This window comes from Erinaceus europaeus, chromosome 16, assembly GCF_950295315.1.
Source record: "Erinaceus europaeus chromosome 16, mEriEur2.1, whole genome shotgun sequence".
In the NCBI taxonomy this organism is placed as follows: domain Eukaryota; kingdom Metazoa; phylum Chordata; class Mammalia; order Eulipotyphla; family Erinaceidae; genus Erinaceus; species Erinaceus europaeus.
Window position 1 is genome coordinate 71,475,070 of NC_080177.1, and position 7,903 is coordinate 71,482,972.

The following is a 7,903-nucleotide window of genomic DNA, read 5'->3' on the forward strand; positions in this document are numbered from 1 at the left end:
AGAATTTAGTGTTTTATTTACTGGACCACCTCTCAGACTACTAATTCTAATTTTAGTTTATTTACTATAAGGGGAGAGAGAGAAACCAGATCAACACCCTGTCATATGTGGTACCAGGGCTTGAACTTGGGACCTCATGTTTGCCACTTCTTGAACCACAATAAAGCTTTTGTCTGTTTTTGCAAAAGTGGTGTGACAGTTTTTTTTTTTTTTTTTTTTTTGGCACTGAGCAGCCGACTCTTGCTTATTCAACTTCGTGTGTGTATGTGTGTGTTTATGTATGTTTGTGTGTGTGTGTGTATGTTCGTGTGTGTGTGTGTGTGTGTGTGTGTGTGTGTGTGTGTGTGTATCTGTCCTTAGATGAAACACTGATAGTATGTACATAGGATACACACACATTTTTTAAGCCAGAGCACTGTTTAACTGTGGCATATGGTGGAGCAAGGGACTGAACCTGGGACATTGGCATGAGTCTCTTTGCATAACAATTACACTATCTACCTTTGCCCTATAAATATATATTCTTGTCTTACCTGTATTAAATCTGAAAGTATGTGTAATACATTAAAATTTGAGTCCTCATAATGCCCAGACCCAGGGAGATATTTGAAAAATAGATGATATCAATATTCAAACTTAAAGTGGCAGCTAGGGTTTCAGTAGATGAAGTCACTTTAGGGGAAAGCTCCATGCCAAGGACATGACAAAATCAAAGATCTGGAGTTAGGAAAGTATGAGATATATATTCTGCTAATTCGCATTAATTCATCAGAACACAGGGATTTAGGGAGTCGGGAGGTAGCGCAGCGGCTTAAGCGCACATGGCACAAAGCACAAAGACCAGCGTGAGGATCCTGGTTCAAGCCCCCAGCTCCCTACCTGCAGAGGAGTGGCTTTACAAGTGGTGAAGCAGGTCTGCAGGTGTCTATCTTTCTCTCCCCCCTCTGTCTTCCCCTCCTCTCTCCATTTCTCTCTGTTCTATCCAACAACGACAACAACAATAATAACTACAACAATAAAACAAGGGCAACAAAAAAGGAAAATAAGTAAATAAATATTTAATTTTTTTATCTTTATTTTATTTTAACCAGAGCACTGTTCAGCTCTGGCTTATGGTGGTGTAGGGGATTGCACCTGGGACTTTGCAGCCTCAGGCATGAGAGTCTGTTTGCATAACCATTATCTATCTACCCTCCACCCATAAATAAATACTTAAGAAAATAATAAAAAAAAAAAAAAAGAAGCTTATATTTGGGAATATTATGGTTTCCATACATAGGCTAACATGCAAAATATAAATGTGACCATGCAATTTAATCAGAATATAAGGGAAAGTTTTATAGTTTCTGAATAGGGAATATTTTGAGTTTCATCAGATGTTCTAATTGGGTGGAGATGGGGAAGGAGAGTTGAGAGACAGGAAAGGTTAACAGCCCTTTGTGATGAAGTCTTTGACAATAAATTCTTTCATTAGTTCAGAAGCTATAGATAGTGGTAGAAAAGGGTGAAAATGAAGTGGCCTATTAAGAAGAAAGATGTAGTTTTATTGGAACGTAGCTGTTTTATTTACTTACTAAGCAAGTATTTACACTTAGAAACAAAACAAAATGTCAGGGCAACAAAAGGGAAAATAAATAAAAAAGAAACAATGTCGCCTTCCTCAACGGACATACTTGGGAAAGTTAGCTGACTTGAAGTCACACAATACTGTTCAGGACTATGCTACTCTGAGGTTTGTGCCCCCCCTCCTTTTTAAATTATCTTTATTTATTTATCAGATGGAGACAGCCAGAAATTGAGAGGGTAGGGGGAGCTAGAGAGGGAGAGAGACAGACACCTGCAACACTGCTTCACTGATTGTGAAGCGTTCACCCTACAGGTGGGGACTGGGGGTTCGAACCTGGGTCCTTGCACACCGGAACATGTGTGAGCCACCACCTGCCCCCTCCCCCCCGTGTGCTTCCTTTCTACATAACCATTATGCTGTCTCCTCAGTCCTGTGCTTCCTTTAATAAGCTGCATCTTACAACTGTCTTCAAAATTGGGATTTTTTTCTTTTTCTTTCGTTCTTTTTTTTTTTTTTTTTTTGCCTCCAGGGTTATTGCTGAGGCTCAGTGCCTACACTACAAATCCACTACTCCTGGAGGCCATTTTTCCCATTTTGTTGCCTTTGTTGTTACCCTTGTTGTTGTTGTTATTATTGTTGTCATTGCTGCTTTATTATTGGAGTTGTTGCTTTTTTTTTATTCTCTTTTGTTGCCCTTGTTTTATTGTTTGTAGTTATTATTGTTGTCAGATAGGACACAGAGAAATGGAAAGAGGAGGGGAAGATAGAGAAGGGGAGAGAAAGACAGACACCTGCAGACCTGCTTCACCGCTTGTGAAGCGACTCCCCTGCAGGTGGGGAGCCGGGGGCTCAAACCCGGATCCTTATGAGGTCCTTGAGCTTGGCACCATGTGCACTTAACCTGCTGTGCCCCCTTTTTTTATAAGCAGTTTTTATATTTTTTATTTATTTATTTACTCCCTTTTGTTGCCCTTGTTTTCTTGTAGTTCTTGTTGTTACTGATGTCGTCGTTGTTGGATAGGACAGAGAGAAATGGAGAGAGGAGGGGAAGACAGAGAGGGGGAGAGAAAGACAGACACCTGCAGACCTGCTTCACTGCCTGTGAAGTGACTCCCCTGCAGGTGGGGAGCCGGAGGCTCAAACCCGGATCCTTAAGCCGGTCCTTGTGCTTCGCGGGCCACGTTTGCTTAGCCCACTGCGCTATTGCCCAACTCCCCCGCCCCCTTTTTTAAAAAGATTATTTATTCACTATTATTCATAGTGAAAGAGCGAGAAGGGGAAATGTAAGAGGATTTAACTAGAGCATTGTGGGACATGTGCTCAAACTGGACCTCACACTAGAGAGGCCAGTGCTTCAGCCGCTGCATCGCGTTTTGATATCCAATCAACCTTTTAAAAGGTAAAGCTTATTTTCCCTCCTCTTACATCCAAGCTGAACCTCTGACTGCCAACGGAGTGTACAGATGTGACAGTTTCAGAACCTTGGCCTTTCAGATGCCTTGATGCTCCTGCTTTTGCCTTCTTAGAAACCTGGGACAAGGGAGTCTGGCGGTAGCGCAGCGGGTTAAGCGCATATGATGCAAAACGCAAGGACCAGCTTAAGGATCCCGGTTCAAGCCCCCGGCTCCCCACCTACAGGGCAGTCGCTTCACAGGCGGTAGAGCAGGTCCAAGTGTCTCTCTTTTTGTCCCCCTCTCTATCTTCCCCATTTCTCTCCGTCCTATCCAACGACGACGACATCAATAAAAACAATAATAACCGGGAGTCGGGCTGTAGCGCAGCGGGTTAAGCGCAGGTGGCGCAAAGCACAAGGACCAGCATAAGGATCCTGGTTCGAACCCCGGCTCCCCACCTGCAGGGGAGTCGCTTCACAGGCGGTGAAGCAGGTCTGCAGGTGTCTATCTTTCTCTCCCCCTCTCTGTCTTCCCCTCCTCTCTCCATTTCTGTCCTATCCAACAACGAAGACAACAATAATAACTACAACAATAAAACAACAAGGGCAACAAAAGGGAATAAATAAAGTAAAAAAAAAAAAAAGCTTTAAAAAAAAAAAAAAACAATAATAACCACGACAATAAAACAAAAAGGGAATTAAAAAAAAAAACCCTGGTTCTTGTTTACAACTAGTCATGGAAGTCCAGCGACCCTAGGAGACCACTTGAAGAGGAAGAGGAGGAGGTGGTGGGGCGGGCATTGACTCACCTCAAAGGGAAAGCAATTTGGACATTAAAAGACTCTGAATTTAAAGTTTCCAACACCCCAGTCATTCAGTTGAGGCACCATTGTGAGGCCATCTTGGACCTTCCAGCGCAAACTGAAGCTGCCTGAGTGCTCAGTCTTCACCGAAGGAAACAGGCTGAGACGTGACAGCTGAGACCTTCCCAGACAACCAGTATATAATTAGTTTGAAACATTAAGTTTTAGGGTAGTCTGTTACACAGCAACAGAAGCATCCACAGTGCTGACCAAATATTCTACTTTTTTTTCTCCCCCTCCAGAGGGGTGAACCGCAGGCTTCTGTTGAGAACAAGGTTTGAACCTGAAGCTCTCCTGCCTCAGAGGCCATGTGCAGAGCCACTACACCAGCTCAGCACTCTAATATTGTACTTTTTTTTAAAATTTATTTATTGATGAGAAAGATAGAGAGAGAAAGAACCAGACATCACTCTGGTACATGTGCTGCCAGGGATTGAACTCGGGACCTCATGCTTGAGAATCCAGTGCTTTATTCACTGCGCCACCTCCCGTACCACATATTGAACTTTTTACAAAAAATTTATTGCCTTTTGTTGCCCTTGTTGTTTATTGTTGTAGTTATTATTGTTGTTATTGGTGTCATTGGATAGGACAGAGAGAAATGGAGAGAGAAAGATAGACACCTGCAGACCTGCTTCACCACGTGTGAAGTGACTCCTCTGCAGGTGGGGAGCGGGAGGCTCGAACCAGGATCCTTATGCCGGTCCTTGTGCTTTGCACCACATGCGCGTAATCTGATGCGCTACCACCTGACTCCCTCATATTATACTTTTTTAAAATTAAGATTTCATTTACTGATTAGTGAGCAAGAGAGGGGAGGAGAACCAGAATATCACTCTGTCTGTACATGAGGTCCCAGGGGTCAGGCTCACACTTGAGAGAGTCCAATGTCTCATTCTGGGCCACAATACTGTAACTTTACTTTGTTCTCTAGTAAGATTTTTGTTTTGTTTTCTCCCCAAATGAGGCATACTCAGCTCTAGCTTTTTTTTTTTTTTTTTTTTTTTTTTTTAATAAGAGACAGAATTACAGAGAGATAGACACAGAGAGAAAGACCAGACCACTGTTCAGCTCCGGCTTGTGGCAGTGCTGGGACTGAACCTTCAAGCAGATGTGCCAGAATGATGCTCTGGTTCTACTTTGTGTTTAAACAAAGGGAGGGGGCGGGTGGTGGTGCACCTGGTTGAGCGCACATGTTACAATGCGCAAGGACCCAGGTTTGAGCGCTTGGTCCTCACCTGCAGAAGGAAAAGCTTTGCAAGTGGGGAAGCAGTGCTGCAGGTGTCTCTCTTTCTCTCTGTCTCCCCTACATTATTGATTTCTGGCTGTCTCTATAAAATAAAGATAATAATAATAATAAGAAGAAGAAGGATAAGAATATTGAAAGTTCCAGGGATGGTACCAGAATCACAGGAATTTGTGAGAGGTGAAAATAGGCCAACAGAATCTGGATATTTAGGGCAGGGTAGGGTGGGGGGTTAGGTTACAGGGTAAAACCACTGAGAAACAGATGTTGATTCTGGGAGGAGTAGAAAAGTTTCTGGGGTTTTTTGTTGTTTGTTTGTTTGTTTGTTTGTTTTACCAAAGCACTACTCAGCACTGGGCTTATGTGTCCTGTTTTTCTCTCCCCCTGTCTATCTCTCCTCCCTTTCCAATTTCTCTCTGTTCTATCAAATAAAAATAGAAAGAAAAAAAAAGGAAAAAATGGCTGCCAGGAGAGGTGGATTTGTGTAGGCACTGAGCCCCAGTGATAACCCTGGTGGCAAAAAAAAAAAAAGGAAAGAGAGGGAGACAGAGAGACACTTGAAACACTGCTTCACCACTTGCAAAGCTTTGGCAGGTGGGGACTGGGGGCTTGAACCTGGGTCTTTGTCCATTGTAACGTGTACTCAACCAGGTGCACCACCACCTGGCCCTCTCTAATTCACTTTCTCATTAATGAATAAATCTTTAAAAAGTTTATCTTCAAGTGGGCCAGGTGGTGGCACACCTGGTTAAGTGTATGCATTACAGTGCACAAGGATCCAGGTTCAAGCCCCTGGTCCCCACCTGCAGGGAGAAAGCTTCACAAGTGATGAAGCAAGGCTCTTTTTCCCTGCCCTCTCAATTTCTGTCTCTGTCCAATTAAAAAAAAAAAAAAGAGTTTATCTTCATGAGTGAAACAACTCAACTCTGACAATACACAGTACTGGGAACTAAAGCTGTGACCTCCTGGAGACAAATCCTGTGCACAACTGCTGGGCCACTTCCCATGGCCCTAATCCAAAAGTTTCATTAGGGAGTAACACTTATAAAAGGAAATGGGGAAGAAGCAGGATTGGGCACAAAAGAAATTTCCAGAGTGAGAGTTGGGCGTAGTGCAGCAGGTTAAGCGCAGGTGGCACAAAGTGCATGGACCGGAGTAAGCATCCGGGTTCGAGCCCCCGGCTCCCCACCTGCAGGGGAGTCGCTTCACAAGAGGTGAAGCAGGTCTGCAGGTGTCTTTTTCTCTTCCCCTGTCTTCCCCTCCTCTCTCCATTTTTCTTTGTCCTATCTAACAATGACGGTATCAATAACAACAACAATGAAAAACAAAAAGGGCTGTGGTCCGGGAGGTGGCGCAGTGGATAAGGCATTGGACTCTCAAGCATGAGGTCTTGAGTTCAATCCCCAGCAGCACATGTACCAGAGTGATATGTGGTTCTTTCTCTCTCCTCCTATCTTTCTCATGAATAAATAAATAAAATATTAAAGAAAAACAAAAACAACAAGGGCAACAAAAGGGAAAATAAATAAATATTAAAAAAGAAAATTCCAGAGCAAAATTTACCCATCAGAGTCCCATGTCTCATGGGAGTGACTAAGCTCCTGTCCTACCTACCTAACATCTTGCTGAGTCTGTGGTCAGAAGAGGACAGCCTGAGACTGGTGATCTCTGCATTGGCGGCTGTATGAGGAAAAAATAAAAATAAAATAAATATATACATATTCACGAGAAAGACAGAAGAACCAGACATCACTCTGGTACATGTACTGCTGGGGATTGAATTCAGGACCTCATGCTTGACAGTCCAATGCTTTATCCACTGTGCCACCTCCTGGACCACTGGAAAAGTATATTTGAAAGTGTATACTATGATTCAAGAAAATTGTACACCCTTTCACCATGGTTCCACCCCACCCTGGGCTATTGTTTTTGTCTAATATTATACAAATTCTTTTACATTGTCCCTTTTCCTAGACTGAGCTCCCCTATGGAGAGAAGTATGTACTTTTTTAAAATAACATTTCATTAAAAAAAAAAATTTTTTTTAGAATTTTTAAATCTTTATTGATTGGGTAGAGACAGCCAGAAATTGAGAGGGAAGAGGATGTTGGAGCGGGATAGAGACAGAGAGACACCTGCAGCCCTGCTTTACCACTTGTGAAGCTTTACCCCTGTAGGTGGGAAGCTGGGGGCTCGAACCGGGATCCTTATGCTGGTCCTTGTGCTTTGTTCCACCTGCACTTAACCTGCTGCGCTAACACCTGACTCCTTCATTTATTTTTTTAAAGTATTTATTTATTCATGAGAAAGACAGGCGGAGAGAAAGAACCAGACATCACTCACTCTGTACATGTGCTGTCAGGGACTGAACTCGGGACCTCATGGTTGAGAATCCAATGCTTTATCCACAGCGCCACCTCCCGGACCACTTCATTTTATTTTAAAGAGATACAGACTAGAAGACAGAGCAAACCTGTTTTCATTTATGGTGGTACTGGGGATTGAACCTGGGACTTTGGAGTCTCAGGAATGAAGTTTGTTTTTTTTTTAACTTTATTTTATAGGACCGGGAAAGACAGACACTTGCAATACTGCTTCACCACTTGTAAAGTTTTCTTTTTTATATACCAGAACACTACTCAGCTCTAATTTATAGTGCGGGGGACAGAACCTGGGACTTTGGAGCCTCAGGCCTGAGAGTCACTTTGCATAGCCATTATGCTGTTCACCACTACCCCCTCCCCCAAGCTTTCCTAAAGGAGGTGGGGACCAGGGGTTTGAGCTTGGGTACTTGTGCATAGTAATATATGCACTTAACCAGTTGTGCCACCACT